The 16,217-nt window shown below is 42.5% G+C and overlaps 1 protein-coding gene and 1 long non-coding RNA gene across 2 annotated transcripts in view; one reads left to right on the top strand and one right to left on the bottom strand.

Moving 5' to 3' along the window:
* The window catches only part of LOC309327377 (transmembrane protein 263-like), a 300,700-nt gene that overhangs the window by 89,493 nt on the left and 194,990 nt on the right, over positions 1-16,217 (top strand). The gene's annotated exons all lie outside the window — the stretch shown is intronic.
* On the bottom strand, positions 498-7,488 carry LOC309327653. The gene is made up of 3 exons (XR_014150614.1): positions 7,405-7,488; positions 1,389-1,620; positions 498-627 (listed from the first exon to the last, which is right to left on the bottom strand). It is a non-coding gene; the product is annotated as an uncharacterized lncRNA (long non-coding RNA).

Raw genomic sequence — 16,217 nt, 5'->3', positions numbered from 1 at the left:
CGTAACACTAAGCTAAGCCCAGTAGCAGACAATGTGGTGGGTGGTGACACTCACTCAACCTCTGGTTGGTCGCCTCACTGCTGCTTAAGGGAAGGGGGAGTGGCAGGGTGGTGGCAAGGTGCAAACACGCTGTTTGGTGCACTGAATGGGCTCCACTAGTGTGCTTGCACCATCAACCTCGGCCCACCTCCTCTATGTCCCTGAAAGCAGCAGGTATGCAACTGAGCATCATCACCCCACACTTACCACTTACTGGCTAAGTGTCAGTGTGTGGGTATCCACAGCAGAAACTGTGGTTCAAATGTAACCATAGATTATTCCAACCCAGTTTTGCTAAGCCAAATTACATACCATGTTCTTTGACAATGCTCCTTCTCCTGACCACTGGGATTCTGTGTCTTTTGACATTTCTCTGGCTTCATCCACTGGTGCATTTAGACACTTGGTTGTTTTTTTTAATTGCCTCTTCATTTTGGCATTTTTAAAAATGATGTTGCCCTGAACATACTCTTTTTCTCTCTCACCTTATTGCAAGTCTTGCCTTGTGTGTCTCGCTTCAGATTGTAAATGTGAGGGCACACTGTCTTATGCCTCTTTTATGCAAAGCGCCTGGTCTTTGTAGGTGCTCTAGAAAGTATAAATAGTGATGATCTTATTGCAGGAAGCATTCACATATTAACACACACTTTACCATTTGAAAATTTGAACAAATCCTCCTACTGTCTCATTACATTTGCCTGATTTTTATTAGCCAAAGATGTATTGATAGTGCTGCCTTTGCTTTCAACATTTACCAAAGACTAATGTGTCTGCCAATAAATGAGTAACAATGGTGTCTTAATTGCAATAAGAAAACTGCCTCAATTGAATTTGGGATGCCCTGGGAGTTCTTTGGCCCCTTGAGAGCTATGTAAAGTGGGAGATGATGCTGTGGTTTAAAGCATTAAACAGTAAGGGGTATCTCTTTTTCTTAGAATCCCAAAGTCCACTTGAAGCCAGTGGCATTCAATTATGTGAGTAAAATGCTTGTGCCTTTTTTCCTTAATTGGGTCTTTGGTTGCTCCTTCTAGCCTCCGGAGTGCACCAATGGCCATCCATTTGTTTCTCCTTTTTTAGCATTTCAACAACTTTAAGAAAAAGAAGCAAAGCAGAGGGAACTGTGCGGCAACTAAGCTCAAAGCAAGTAAAATTTAAAGCATCATATACTGAGCTAATGGGGGAAAGGTACCTCCTTCATTCCTCTTTCTTTACACTTGTGAAAAAGAGCCCACTTCTCTTCCGCTGGCTGGATTTATAGCTTTAATAATGCTGCATTTCCCAATTGCTCTTTTTTTGTGTTTTTCTACCCTTTGTAAAGTTGCCGAACAAATTAAAACATAAATCATTACCTTTAATACATTTTGTAATGTTAAGCTTTTGATCAATTGTTTTTGTAGCAGTTATGGCTTAATCTGGCAACAGAAGATGCAGTCTGAAAACCTCCTTGGTAGCATTTCATGTTACAGGTAGTCCATTCTTTCAATTCCTTGAACGTTCTCTTTGGCGTATTTATGAAAACACAATTTTTGTAGAATTCTTCAGCTGGAAGAGTAACTTTTAACACTCTTCTTGTTTTTCACTCTGTGAAAAGAGGAAGGGAAGCAGATCATTGGTGAAGGTGTGTATCCATTTTCTGAAATCCACAGTCAGGTAATAACTTATCCTAGAATTGTAGAGTTGGAAGGGACCCAAAGGGTCTAGTCCAATCCCCATGCAGGAATCTCAGCTAAAGCATCTGTGACAGATCACCATCCAGCCTCTGCTTAAAACCCTCCAATTAAGGAGAGCCCACAACCTCCTAAGGGAAACCGTTCCAATGTCAAATAGCTCTTACTATCAGAAAGTTCTTCCTGATGTTTAATCAGAATCTTCTTTCTTGTAACTTGAAGCCATTGGGTTGAGTCTCACCATCCAGAACATGAGAAAACAAGCTTTCTCCATCTTCCATATGACAGCCCTTGAAATACTTGAAGATGGCTATCATATCTCTTCCTAGTCACCTCTTTTCCAGGCTAAACATATCCAGCTCCTTCAACCATCCCTTTTATGGCTTTTTCCCACTTCTTGCTCATTTTGGTTGCCCTCCTGTGCACACATTCCAGCTTTTCAACAATTTTCTTAAATTGTGGTGCCCAGAATTGGACACAGTACTCCAGGTGTGGTCTGCCCAAGGCAGAATAGAGTGGTACTCTTACTTGCCTTGATCTGGACATTATACTTCTGTTGATGCAGCCTAGAATAGCATTAGCTTTTTTTGCTTCTGCATCACACTGCTGACTCATGTTAAAGGTTGTGGTTTAATAAGACCCCTACATTCTTTTCACATGTACTGCTAGTAGGCCAGTGCCCCCCATCATATTTGTGCAGCTGTCTAAGTGAAGAACCTTCCATTTGTCCCAATTGAAATCCATTTTGTTAGTTTGGGCCCAGCTCTCCAATCTGTTAAGGTCGTTTTGAATCCTGATTCTGTGTTCTGAGGCATTAGCTCCCCCTCCCAGTTTGGTGTCATCTGCTTTCCCTCAATTCCTTCATCCAAGGTGTTTATACAGACATTGAACAACAATGGGCCCAGATTACTCTTTTGGTTCGGTCAGTCAATGAAATATACTCGGAGTCCTGTAGTGATTTCATGCTCTTTATTGCAGCTTGTAAAACAGTGATTGAATTGCCCCCCCAGACCTCAGGCTTTTATATACATTATTTACACGATGAGTCCCATCTGATTGGCTGATTCTGCTTCCCTCCTTGAGCTTGATTGGTCTTTTCCTGCAGGCCAATCAGTTGTTGCATTCTACGATCCTACCAGCCTAATAGGCTGATTAACTTCTTCCTGGAGCCTGATTGGTCTTCTCTTGCAAGCCAATCAGTTGTTGCATTCTAGGATCCTACTTGCCTATTGTTCTAGGATCCAAGGTTAGTACATAACAGTCAACCAGCTACAAATGCACCTAACAGTTACCTTGTTCAACCCACAAGAATATCATGGGGGACTTTGTCAAAAGCTTTACTGAAATCAAGATAGACCATGTCCACAGCATTCCCCTGATCCACCAAGCTTGTAACTCCATCAAAAAAAGAAATGAGACCCATCTGGAGAAACCCATGATGGGTCTTAGTAATCACAGCATCCTTTTCTAAGTGCTCCCAGACTGACTGTTGAATAACCAACATTTCTCAAAATAAGCCCTCTTGAGTCATTACAACCCCCATGTTGCTCTGCAGAATTGCTCCCATGCAATGGGATCTGCATGTATAGTATAGGTGTCTGTAGAGCATGCTCCAGGGTTCCATTGGTCAGGAATATGTGTGATCACCAGGAAGTGCGGCTCCAATTTAGAATAACATAGAAGCTATTATGACTGAAGAAAGCCAGTGAGAGCGAACTTTTGAGTTCTCCAGGGTCTAGAAGTTCAACGAAAAAGGGGCTAGGAGAAACAAAACTCATTTGAAATTGAAGCCACAGTCTGCATTTTGTTACAGTTTTAAGATGGTGTGTTGGAGGAGATAACAGACTTACTTAAAGTTCTACTATGTGCCATGCAGTTTTAAAGTTGCAGCCAGGATTGCTGGGACAAATAAATATTTAGTGGTCGATTCCTCCACTTTTGAAGATATACAATTCAGCTGTTCCCTCAAACTGTCTCCAGCCTTAGACAAAAACACACGGGTTCCTCAGAAGGTGTAAACCAGAAATAAAAATAAATTAGGCATGTTTTGTCTCTCCAGGTGGTAGGACCTCATCTTCCTCCTAGGACCCTCGTACCTACGGGACCGCCTCTCCTGGTATGCCCCACAGAGAAACCTACGGTCTGCAAATAATAACATCCTCAAGGTCCCAGGCCTCAGAGAGGTTAGGCTGGCCTCAACTAGAGCCAGGGCCTTCTCGGCTGCGGCTCCAATCTGGTGGAACGCTCTGTCACAAGAGACTAGGGCCCTGCGGGACCTGACATCCTTCCGCAGGGCCTGCAAGACAGAGTTGTTCCACCAGGCCTTTGGTCAGGGCGCAGCCTGACTCCCTCCTCTGGCAACCTGCTTAGAATCTTGCTTAATTAGTTGCCATTAATTTGATTTTAATTGATTTTTATAATGTAATATTTTTAGAATGTGTGAATATTTGATTGTTTGATTGTTGATTGTTGTTAGCCGCCCTGAGCCCGGCTTCGGCTGGGGAGGGCGGGATATAAATAAAATTTATTATTATTATTATTATTATTATTTTAGGATCCTGCTCCTGAGCAACTATCTTTTAAAAAGCTATCTTTTAACTTTTTAGATTGGTAATGAAATAGCATGGATAAGGAAAAAGTAACAAGGAGCCCTGTTCCAGCTGCTGGTGCAACCCCACTATTTCTCATGTTATGAAAAAGAAGCTGCCTTTATGTGGCATCCTCTTTACCAATTTGTTCATAGGATCGGGCCATTACAGTGTTTTTACTTACTCAGGCAAGTTGGACATTGATAAACTTACAAAGTCTAATCTGACTCACTCTGGTTGTTCTTGGCTTTCTTATCAATAATCCCCACATTTGGTTGTATTATCTACTCCTGACTATCAAAACAATTTTTGCCCGTTAAGACCTAACGCTTATCTCTCCAGGACTCTTCTGCAGCAATTTCCTTCTGCTGTCAGTCTTTGACTTCTGCAAATATCGTGTGATCTTAAATTTAATTAAATTAATAAAAATTAGGACAAGAACCAGAGAGTGGAATTCAACACTGTGCTATTGCGAACATTCAATCTGTGCAAGTACGGTATATCTGCTTGCCAGACAGAACAACACCCTGCCTTGCCTCCTCCTGCACGCTGTTGTGGGGGGTTCTCCTGACACCCCCTGAGCCAATTTTGGGGGTGGGAGGCATAAGGGAAGAAAGCAGGGAAGACTCCTTGCACAGATCGAAGCCCTTCCACAGAGCTTTCACTGGCAAGGATAATTAGGTATACCCCGCCCTAAGAATACAAAGGGAAAACAAAGAAGACAATAGTTTTTAACATTTGCCTCTTCAGTCATGCATTTTATCCAAATTGCTTTTTCTAATGAAACATCTGCTCAATAAACATTGTCAAAAGTTGAACTTGTGTACTTTTGCTTAGTATAATAATGTTTAAAAGGTAAATTAAGAGAAGCTGCTTGATTTTAGAGTGAGGACTAAAGCTTGTCTCCAACCGCATGCAGTGTGAGATTTTTTTCTTGTTTGATCAATGGTAGAAGCATGCCACGCAGAAATAATTTCTACGTTTTTGATCTTCAGGTTGTACTTTTCTGTATTAAATGTATTTTAACGACAAACTATTTTCTGTTTGCTGAAGACGCTTTTGTGCCTTGAAATTCTAAGCACAATTAAAGTAAGTGAAAAATAGCAGACAGACTACCTTGTCTTCTGTATTGCTTTTTAACACCAATCCCCGTCATTCAAATACACAGCGGTACAAGCCAGCTGGTAGAACGTAATTATGTTCAATTTGTGTAACTCAATTATTAAAGATCAATTTAAAGTGTGCCCTATCCAGTTGTGCTGCTTGCTCAAAGGATGGTAGTGTGAAACGTACATTTTAAAAAATGCCTCTGACAAAATTTAATCAGTGCATTGTTATTCCCTCAATTTTTTGCTGTTTTTCTTCCTCCCTCCCTCCCCTCCTCCCTCCCAATATATTGTGGAATCCTGTGCACTCGTTCCTGGGAGTAAGCCTTATTGAACACAGTTTAACTTACTTCTGAGTAAACACTTGCTCTGCTAATACGCAACTGGCCATTTCAATGTTTCTTATATCCTCATTCCTGTTGCTTGTACGGATGTCCACATACAGTTCTGCAAATTGTGAAGTCATTGCAAATTACTTTCCAGATTTTGTAAGATGCAAACACAGATGGGCAGTGAGAAATTAGAGTGCATCACACAGAGAAGCTGTAAGATTACAAGTCAGAGATCAAATTTAGTCTCGCCACAGAGAGGACTATATTATACTGTTGAGTTGCAAAAGGCACAGCTAGACTACATGAATTATTGGAAACTGCTAGTAAGTGAAGGAGCAAGGGGAACAGTGAACACCAGTGGTCTTTGCTATCACTGAGTCAGTTTTGATATATTTCTGGTAATCCTTGTAAGAAATTCATAAGGGAAATTCAGAGCAATAAGAAATGCCCCAAAATGTATGTGTCTCTCTTGGGTGTGTCACTTAACTTAATGGAACTTACCTTTGAATGTAGTATCAGGACCACAACAGAAGCCAAAGAGTAAAAAAATTCCCACACTCCATGCCACAGTAGTTACCATAATTTTCATATCTTGGGATGTGGATGATGTCCACCATTACTACACATGAAGCACTGATACTCTTATTTTGAAGTTCTGAACCAGTCAATATACAGTCCTACTTTGGATCCCAAACACCTTGGTACTCATACGTTTTGGCTCCTGATCGCCGTAAGCCTGTAAGTGCGTGTTCCAGTTTGCAAATGTTCTTTGGAACCCGAATGTCTGACAGGGCTTCCATGGCTTCCGATTGGCTGCAGGAGCTTCCTGCAGCCAATCAGAAGCCACACTTTGGTTCCCGAACATTTTGGAAGTCGAACAGACTTCCAGAACGAATTCTGTTCTACTTCCAAGGCACGACTGTACTGGATAGCTCAGTTGGTTAGAGCATGGTGCTGATAATGCCAAGGTTGCAGGTTCGATCCCCATATGGGACAGCTATTCCTGCATTGCAGGGGTTGGACTAGATGATCCTTAGGGCCCCTTCCAAAAGTTGTACTTTTCTGTGAGTGTCAAACCATTAATTTTTAAAGACTTTCACCTCAAAGGGAGGCTAGCCTGGTTTATCCAAGAATTAGAAGCCTTGATTAAATTCTAACACTTGCTGGATTCAGGGATTCGAAGACACAATCTGAATACACCAAATTTATAACAATATTTATGTTCTTCTACAGAAGGTACTTGCCCCCACTTTCTTGAACCCTGTGGATACTTTTCTGATTTTGTTGGCATCCATCTGTCTCGAGAAACAATGGAAGTGTGGGCCATCAGGGGTTAAGTCAAAGCAGTGGAGAGTTACAGTACCTGCTGCAGCTGTAGAGACCTGCGGTTATTTGTGGGCTGATTCTTATGTAACCAAAAAAATATACAGCCAGCAACACTAGCTGAGATACTGATGTCAGTAACTCATGTTACGCTGTGCGTTGCTGGTGATTTGCTCAGAAAGGCAAAGACTACTACCTATCTTGAATGTGTAAAACTCCCCAGTGATTCAAGAAGTTTATTGGAAAGAGCAGCTGAATGCCTCCTGGGAACCACCACAGAGTTTCTGCTGAGCACCCATTCTGCTTGCTTGCTCTGACATAGATTGCTCTGTAGCTGCATTTCTCTAACCTTGTTTTTGATGACAAAAGGCATTTGCATGAAAACAGGGTCTTTGTTTCCTAAGTGCTCATCTGTTCCTGCTGTTTATTTCCCACCTCAAGTCATAATCCTCGGCTTGTGGCATCACAATTGGCTGCTGTGCAAACCATTATGTCGTCACAAACAGAGGATTATGACTTCAGGTGGGGGGGATAAGCAGCAGGAACAGATGAATTCTTTAAAGCAAAGATGCTGTTTCATGTAAATGTTGATGCCAATAAAGAGCAGGGGGAGGGAAAATATGATGGAGAGACAGAAAATAGGCAGGGGGAAACTTGGTAGGAGTTCCCGAACTGTGGCTTCCCTTCAGGCAAAAGCAACTCTTGTAATTCTGCATGGATAATTTTTTTATTTCGCCTTCTCTTTTAGGGCTTTAGAACTTGATCACACCACTGCTTTCTTCTCTTGCTGCTATTATAATAGGAGAGGCCTATATTTCTCATTCTTCATCTTAATGTAAAGAATAATGGCCCTCCATTAATGGATTGCGGCAAAACTGAGGTTTTTCTCAGAAGTCCACTTGGTCCTACCTGGGACCAGGGACTGGACCTTGGATGTTCTGCATGCAGAGCAGGTGCTCTGTTGCTAGGCAACAGTCCTTCTTTTGCACACATTGTAATCTTAACTGTGTTCTGTTATATGCTCAGTAAATGGAGGGAAAGCCAGTCCTGTAAACAACTCATTTATGTAGATACCTTTTGAGATTTGCAAAAGTTTGTGCAAAATCAGATTAAAATGGGTGGTTAGCCTCTGGCAAGAGTTCAAAGGCTTAACTATGGCACAGAATCAATTCTACTCCATATAAGAAGGTGCTTTACACTGAATTGGACCACTGATCTATCTAGGCTACTGTTGTCTGCATTGAATGGCAGTAGCTCTTTCCCTTCTTCAGGAATGCAGAAAATACAGACAATTGTTCAAGGCAGAGTATGGTTTTATTAAAGCAATATTGGCTTCTACAGGATGGCCTATGGGAATCCTTCATGTCTTGCCCAGCCAGCTCTAGCTGGTTTGAATAGAGAAAGAAAGTCTTAAGGAAAATGTGGGCTGGAGGTTCTCCAGGTTCTGGTTTTTTAACAGTACTAGAAAAAATATGGAGTGGACTTTTAAACATCACACCTTGCCTGCCTGCCTTTCCACTCCAAGTCTACCCAGGCTTACTTCTTAAAGAGGAGGGAGAGGATTGTAGTTCAAGCCTTCTAGGAAGCCCAGACTTTGTAATACCAGATTTGTGTGATGTGGTTTCTGGTGTGGCAATCATTGAAGCAAGCTACCCTGCATATGCTCAAGAGATTTTTTGGCATCAGTTAAATGAGGTGAATGCATCTCTTTTTTTCTCTCTCTCTCTCCACCCCTCCCTGCTGCTTACAGGCAGCTCCTATTCTAAATTGCAAGTTTCAAGCTGGCAGCTCTCCACAGAAGGCTCTCTTTTCTGATATTAAAGCCCGCAGTAGGAAATTTGACATCATATATAGATTCCCCCCCCCCCTCAGATTCTCTGCGCCTTTATGCAGTGCCACTTTAGCCCTGGCGACAATAACAGGTTTCGGTAATCAGTGAAGACCAAACAGAGCAGAAATTGAGGCGCTGTCTGGAAAGGGGAGCACGAGAAATCTGAATAACGCAACCTATTGTGTGTTCTTTCCATGAACGTTACAGATCAGTGTGATTTCATTAAAATTCTCCTTATAAGCTCGGGTGATATGTTGGGGTGAGGGGGTATTTGATGTCTGAGAAGTAGTGAGAAGTTAGCTGCCTAATGATATACTAATTAGGAAGCCCATCCTAGCAGGATCCATGAAAATTGATTTGCACGGTGCCATTTTTGCTAATGAGAGTCATGAATACATGTTTGCAGTCCTTTACTTACCCTTCTTCCCTACAGCTAATGAAGGTGAAGCAATCATTAAGAATAGGGCTATAATCTATCTAGAGTTTCTGCAGCCTCATAGGAACGGGTGGACTTTAAGAAGTTCTGTTTTAAATAATGCTCTTTGTGAAAGAGTGAACTCCGCAGGTAGCATGGATGTACCATACATGTCATTATTAAAATTCCTTCACTGTTGGTTCTTTTCACTGTATCAGTAGCCGGGGACAGGCTGTCTGTCTTGTGTATCTGATTTCATACAGGATTTTAATTAAAGTGGAAAATCTAAATTGTTTTAGTGTAATAGGTTGACCTTTCCGATGTGGGTACGGGGGGCTTACGAACAAATGTCAGTGTACTCAGTTATTCCCCACCTTCCCACAATTCCACTTTGTGTAAATAGCTCACCAAAAGAAAGACACAGCATGCTTAACCTTATTAGTCCAGCAAAGATCACCCAAAAATACATGCAAACTTCAAAATAGGTGCAAAAAAGAAAGAGAAAAGAAATGGTTGAGATTTCCGTAAGAAGGACTGCTTACTGACAGTTGGAGGGGAGCAATTGTGGTTCAGTGTAGCTGCGGCAGTGCTCTGGCTTTGGCATGGCTGGGACACGATGCTACTTCCCCTTCCACCAGCAGTTGCAGTTGCAGCCAATCACAGGTGAACTAGTAGACACCGTTTGGGGAGTGGACCAGAGCCATGAGCTCAATTGTCACAAGCCCCATGGGGACATCCTGGCAGGATTGGTCAGAGGGGTTGTGGCATGAGTGTCAGTAGTGGTTTGCTAGGCTGCATCCTCAGCCAGCTGCTGCTGGACATCCCAGCAGAGGAGGGAAAGCCAACAGAACCAGCCTCCTGAGAATGAGGTTGCTCTGGCAACTAAGGAGGCACATGAGCTTAAGCCAGAGAGTGAGCTGGCTGGGCAGAGTCAGGCCCTGTTTCCAAGGATGCTGCATTGGATGCACTGGTGCAAGCAGACTCAACCTACCCACAAGAGTGTTTGCTTGCTCAGTACTATCCCCTTTTTATAATATTTTTTAATTAAATTTTATGTTTTACAATTTCAAATAAACATTTTAAACTTTAAAATATCCAGTGACTTCCCTTCTTCTCTTTCCATGGTTCATTTTACATATCACACATCCCTGCATATTTTACCATAACCATTCAAATCAATTTTCCACTTTTGCATCTTACTCTGTTGAATTTATCTTAAAGCTGCCAGCGTTTTCAGCTGTACACAGTTATTTTCCATATAGTCAAAAAATGTTTTCCAATCTTCTTTAAACGTATGTTCTTCTTGCTCTCTTATTCTTTATGTTAAATCTGCAAGTTGTGCATATTCTGTCAACTTAAGTTGCCAATCCTCTTTGGTTGGGACCTTGCTCACTTTCCATTTTGGGGCTAAAAAAAGACAGGCCGCAGTTGTTGCATACATAAATAACCTTTTCTGGCACCTGGGAATTTCAGTCTGGGTTATCCCCAACAAAAAAGACTCTGGGGTTGTTTTTTTTTGGGGGGGGGGTAATTTTAAGCATTTTTTCTCAACTCATTATAAATCATTTCCCAATACACTTTTACCTTTTTACATGTCCACCACATGTGGAAGAATGTTCCCTCCACTTCTTTACACTTCCAACACTTATCTGATTCTGTCTGCTCAGTCCCATCTCTTGCGATGAAAACCGTGCAAATGACTGTGGCTGCCCCACTCTTCAAAAGGAGATCTAAGGGTGTGTGTCAGGTGTTAAGACAACAACTTAGATTGTTCCTAGCCATGTACCTTGGAGGTCTACTTCTGAACTGTGTAAACTATAACTTGAGCTATATTTAAACCATGTACTGACTTGTAGAATACAGCCTTCAGGAAGACTTGAACCAAAAGTCTGAGTACAGTTCTGAGAGTGGGAGGCAGGACTCCCATAGAGCTGCTATGCAAAACTGATCTCAGCTCTCCAGCTAGGTTCCTCTGTAGAGTGAGCTTCTAGTTCATAGAGTATAGAACCTGTTCCATTTCTTATGGCAATTTTGGAAACTTTCTTCTGCGTGATATCAAATCAATAGAAAACCTAGTTCATGCTCCGATGAACCCCAACAAAAGAAAGGGAATTCATTCCAACTCCATTTTCTTGACGTATCTTCAATAGTAGAGTGCGTTTACTCCACGACTTCCTGTACAAAAGCAATCTGTTTAATGTCTATGCAGAATGGGAGGTCAGTTGTTAGCTCTCCCCCTCTGGAGTCTTATAGGAATCTAACAAAGAAAATTGTTTTTAAAACCTACTCTCTTCTCCGCTTTCATATGTTCACTAGAACGTCTGCAAGAAATAGGGGAGAGGGGAATCCGCCTTAAGCATTTAAGGTACTTACAACAGTGTAATCCAGCAGTCTCTTTCAGAAGCCAGACTCATGACATTTAAATCCCATGACTGCACCCTGAACATTTAACTAACTGCTTTCCTCTGTTTGAACGACTTCTTGGAACTCTGACAAAGTGCAAAGGTGCCTTTTAAAAAGAAATATTAATTTGCAAATGTCGCTACCAGATTGATAGGAAGTGAGAGCCCAAAAATGGTGTCTGACTATTTCAAGCCTTGTTTTCTGTGATATTATTTGACTTTCTGATTCCCTAGTTCTTCTGCTTGACATCCTTTCTTATCTCTCTCTGGCTACAGCACCTAAGATTACAGCCCCAACTTTGATTCCGTATAGTGAAATTACCAGACTTTGTGATGGACTGCTTTATAATAGGAATTGGGTGCATTAATCTTGTAAATACTGTAAGTAGTTTGCTAATATTCCAAAGTAAGGCAGTAGTTCTTCTCTAACTAAGATTGTGATCTGAGCCAAAGAAGAACTCAATTTACCTGGTTCTGGTTCCAGCAGGAAGGGGAGGTCCCTACCTTCTCTTATTCTTGAAATGCTGTTGTGACAGCTTCGTGGTTATCACATCTGGCAACTGGGAGATACCATAGCAATGTTTCAAGTTCCAGAAAGGAGCCACCAAAGCTGCTGCAACAGTGACCAGGTCCAGACGTTTGGGGACTCACAGGGTGGCAGGGAGAGAGATCCAGAGTCCATTGCACTCCAGATTATGTTATCAGGAGCACGACAGGGTTTGAATCAGACTCTGACTTAACTAAGCTTCCCCTCCCCTTCATTTGCAGGGATCATAGTTTGGTTTGCTGAAGCCAATTCCATACAAACCCAGGGCAGGAGGTGCCTATCACTAGTTCAGCAGACTTTTGTGGGCAAGCTGCAAAAGGTTGACCAGCCAATCAAAAGGCACGTGGCCATGGTGTAAAAAGTCAAAGCTCATTTACCTGTGTGCTATCCCTGCTCCAAGGAATACTTTGTGAATTACATGAAGTTCTGTTCTAGAACTTTCAGTATCTGTTATGATGCTCCTCCTTGAATGATGAAAACTCTCTTCTACATTAGCCCTCTTCAGGTGTTCAGCCTGGGCACACAAGGGCTAGAATGGATAGGACAACTAGGGTACAGCCATCAATTCCCCCCCTCCAGTGCTGACAGGTGGACCACCACCCCATTCCCATCCTTTGCTTGTTTAGTGGAAAAGTCTGGGGGTGTTGTATAGACTCATTTGGATGAACATATCCACAAGCCTTCTCATGGTCAGGGTTCCTGGTCAGGAGAAGGCTTGAAAACTAAATCTTGTTAAACATCCAAAAATCAAGAGTGGAAGGGGCACACCTGGTGATGCTGAGGTTAGGACTGATGTATGCACCCCTATTCCCCACTGCTTTCTTTAGCCTTTCTTTGGACACTTTAGTTGTGTCCAGTCCCTCACATCTGCTAGTTACCGTATTTTTCACACCATAGGACGCACCGGACAATAGGACGCACCTTGTTTTAGAGGGGGGAGAACAAGAAAAAAAAATTCTCTCCCTCTCTGCCCAGCGCCCCTTCAGCGAAGCGGCAGGAGGCGCTGCGCAGAGAGGGGGAGAATTTCCCCCCTCTTGTTTTCCCCCTCTAAAACAAGGTGCCATTTAAGGTGCGTTCAGATGCCTTCAGGCGGCTACCTTGGAAGCCTGGAGAGCGAGAGGGGTCGGTGCGCACCACCAGCCCCAAAGAGCAGGTCGGGGAGCAGCGCAAAGGCGCGTGGCTATAGAGGCTCCTGCCATAGCCGCGCGTCACCTCTTCAGCCGGCAGAGGGTCGCGGGGCTATGCTGTCTTCGCTCCATAGGACGCACACACATTCCCCCTTCATTTTTGAAGGGGGAAAAGTGCGTCCTATGATGCGAAAAATACGGTATGTTGCTGTGCATTTTTATTTTCACATACTAGTTATTTATTTGATTCTATTATAAGTAATATCTCATAAAACATCTTGAAGCAATTTCACAGTAAAAATGTCAGCAATAAAAACAATTAAAAGCAATGTCTTACATAAAAAACCAAGTCCATATAGCCATTTCATTTGCAAAAAAACAAACCAGTTTCAAATCCAGCACAGATAGACATTGGGATAAAGATCTCCACTTGGAAGGCTTGTGAAAAAAAGAAAAGTCTTAGACTCCAGAATACCCTACTAGTGAAACCAGCATAGCAAATGGAAACTGTTCCCTAAACCAGAAACCTGCAGTTTAGCGTCCAAAAAGCAGGTAGCAGTACTAGAAATAGTAGGCCTAGTGTTTCTGAGGAAAAGCTTCTACCTGTGTATGGTCTGCTCTCTGTGCCATCATCACCTTGTCAAAAGCAACCTAAAATATTTGAGAAAGAGCCAGTAGAGAAACATCTGTTAGCAGAAAGTAATTGATTAATTTAGCTACAACAGTTCCTGACCTCCCTAACAAACACAAATTGCATATGTAATTGTACTAGGTCCAGTCTCCAAAGAGGTTGTGTTGAAAATAAGACATTTTGCTTTGCTTCCAACCTTCGGGCCTAGGACCTGTCCCTCCCAATGTGTTTGTCTTAAAACATTTCTTTAAAAATGAATCAGCATCTTTTTCTAAACTTACACTAACATCTAACCGCCCACCAGCCAAGCACTATTAGAAGAGGAACATGGGAGAGTCTCTCTGAGCCCTTGCTAGAACCACACACAAAGACACATCAGAGCAGAATAGTGACTGTTTCTGAATTCCTTAGTTCCCAAGTCACATTGACATGTTGGGGCAATAAGTATGTAGTCACCCACTCAAATCCAATTTAGATCAGTGAGGATCCATTGGCTGGGAGAAATCATTCCATTTGGGACTTAGTTGGCTGGGAAGGTGGGCACCATTTCCCTCTATGGAACTTAAAAATAAACCCACCTTCCAGGGGCGCCACACCTACCTAGAAGTCTATCTCGCCGTTTCTGAACTTGTTTTTGTAAATACACTTGTTTTTGTAAATGTTTCAGATGCTACATATATACTGATAATGTTGCCTTATTAACACTCTGCTTACCACTTTCTATTTCTATACCGTTTTCCTGACTGTTTTATAGGCCAGACTTTTATAACTGAGTGCATGGCTAATATAGGTAGCTCCTATGTATGTCAGAACATACATGGGTGCTACCTATATTAACCGCATGCCAGAATACATGCAATGGGTCTGAAAGGTAGGCAGACCCAGCGGAGTACCTTGCTAGGGAGGTTTCTGGTTGTCATATTTGGGGCCAGAGAGGAATTTGCCTTCAGAAAAACGGCCTGCCTGAGGGTTTTGCCCATAGCAATTGTCCCAACTCAATGGCGAAGGCTGGGTAATAATAATTGTTGTTGTTGCTTAGTCGTTTAGTCATGTCCGACTCTTCGTGACCCCATGGACCAGAGCACGCCAGGCACTCCTGTCTTCCACTGCCTCCCGCAGTTTGGTCAGACTCATGCTGGTAGCTTCGAGAATACTGTCCAACCATCTCATCCTGTGTCGTCCCCTTCTCCTTGTGCCCTCAAACTTTCCCAACACCAGGGTCTTTTCCAGGGAGTCTTCTCTTCTCATGAGGTGGCCAAAGTATTGGAGCCTCAGCTTCAGGATCTGTCCTTCCAGTGAGCACTCAGGGCTGATTTCCTTAAGAATGGATTATTATTATTATTATTATTATTATTATTATTATTAATTTATTTATACCCCGCCCATCTGGCTGAGTTTCCCCAGCCCCTCTGGGCGGCTTCCAATCAAATGTTAAAAACAGTACAGCATTAATCCTTAGTCTATGTGGACAGGGGGTTGTGACTCCCCCCTCGGTCCAAGAAAACAGTGTATCCCCTTAAAGGGGTCTAGAGGGAGTTGGTTTTGTCCAGATGTCCAGACATGGCACCCCCAAAAATTGCAATTTTGGAGGGGTCACCCCAATTTGATGTACAACAAAAGGCAATCCCTAACCTTGGTTAACTATGCCAAATAATCAACCTGCAGACAGGTTGATTGATTCAGGATACACACTCAATGCCTATGCCAAAGTCTGCTAACATCTATATTCAATAAAGTTGTGGCCTGCTTAAATCCCAATTGGTTGTCCTGTGTTATAGCAACTATATCATGCCTTGCACCCAGCCCACAGCTCTGCTCCTCCTGGGTCTGCAATGCAAGGGGCTTTTTTGTAACTGAAATCTATTCCATTCATTCTTGCCACTGTCTTCCTGCCATGTGCCATCAGAAGTTCACTGCTGAAAGAACCCAAAACGTCCTGCTTTTATTATATCATTCTTATCAAAAGTTCAGACATGCTTGATAAAAGGTTGTTGTGCCTGACCCCCAGGAGCAGCAGTCTGAGGTGTGAGTGGAGGTCAGGGAAGGAGAGGTTAAGTCTGTATTTTTCCGATCTTCTTTCTTTTACAGTTCCTCTTCCAGCTCGGTCGGGTTTCTCACACCGGTTTTCATGGCACTGTGTAGGTCATTGGTTCAGAAGGAAGCTATATAATAATAATTCTGTTGCCATCTTTCAGCTTTACAGCTATGG

Source organism: Podarcis erhardii (genome assembly GCF_964252035.2).
Source record: "Podarcis erhardii genome assembly, chromosome: 1".
NCBI lineage: Eukaryota > Metazoa > Chordata > Lepidosauria > Squamata > Lacertidae > Podarcis > Podarcis erhardii.
The sequence above is the reverse complement of the archived record's forward strand: the minus strand, read 5'-3'. Positions and strand labels throughout refer to the sequence as shown.